Genomic DNA, 1,152 nt, shown 5'->3' on the forward strand with positions numbered 1-1,152 from the left:
CGATCTCCGCGCGACGCTGGGGATCATACCTCCCTAAGTCGTCAGAGCGCTCGAAGAAATCTCGCGTGTGCGTTCCCGGATCTACGGCTGATACTTTCGGGGCTTGTAAAAAAGCACAGAGCGTGTAAAACGCAACGACGACCCATCGATGCGACGGTCCTCGTTGTTGTCAGTCGCTTTCGCGAAGAGACGGAGTGGGCATTCGATCCCTGGGGCTGTACGAGAGTCTTAAGAAAAGACGGTAGATTATGGCAAAGTTTCGCACGCCATCGAGTTTAGGTTTTTTTTTTGGTTCTCTCTTCTCTCCTCTCTCGACCGAGTTCCCATATTTGCTTTCTCTCTCAGTCTCGCCAAATATAATATTCTTTTAAGACGACGTCGGGGGCGCGGACCTTCGTGCGTCGAACACCGGCAAACGTAGCATATATCGCCTGATATGAAAAAAAAATCGGTCACGAGGAGAACACTACGAGTATATACGTTCGATAACCGATACACGAAGCGGTGCATAAGCGGGCGGTCGCCCTCGTAAGGACGACTCACGACGCCGCGAGCACTCACGCAGGTCCGTGACCGGTTCTCTCCGCTCTTATTCGTATCCCTTCGTATACCTTCGTCCGACTCTGAAACGTTCTCTTATAATTTTTAAGAAGAACGACGGCGGGTTGTCAAGGCAAGAAGGGACAGAGAGAGACAGAGGTAGAGTTTCGTAGTCTCCCGTGAACACGATAGATTATATATCGAGCATGCGTACGACTTGCACGGTCTCTGCACGACCGCGACGAACGCCGACGAGCGTCCAACAATCGCTCGTACGTCGCGTATGTTCTCTCCGTCCGCTCTTATTCGTATCCTCGTTCTTGTACCTTCGTCCGACTCTGAAACGTTCTCTTATATAAAGAAGAACGACGGCGGGTTGTTAAGGCAAGAAGGGACAGAGAGAGACAGATACGGAGAGTAACGATACGCAACGCAAGCAGTCTTAGGTTTACGTGAGCAACCCTCAGCCAGGCGTGGTCCAGGAATTGTATCCGTGGACCGCAATGTGCGTTCGAAATGTCGATGTTCATGTGTCCTGCAGTTCACACGTTGACGCGCAATTAGCTGCGTTCTTCATCGACCCACGAGCCAAGTGATCCACCGTTCAGGGTA

At 51.5% G+C, this 1,152-nt stretch overlaps 1 non-coding gene across 1 annotated transcript; it reads right to left on the reverse strand.

Moving 5' to 3' along the window:
* Positions 1 to 997: 997 nt before the first annotated feature.
* LOC126876165 (5.8S ribosomal RNA) lies at positions 998 to 1,152 on the reverse strand. Its single transcript, XR_007693974.1, has one exon. It is a non-coding gene; the product is annotated as a 5.8S ribosomal RNA (ribosomal RNA).

The sequence above is a fragment of the Bombus huntii genome, unplaced genomic scaffold (genome assembly GCF_024542735.1).
Source record: "Bombus huntii isolate Logan2020A unplaced genomic scaffold, iyBomHunt1.1 ctg00000066.1, whole genome shotgun sequence".
In the NCBI taxonomy this organism is placed as follows: domain Eukaryota; kingdom Metazoa; phylum Arthropoda; class Insecta; order Hymenoptera; family Apidae; genus Bombus; species Bombus huntii.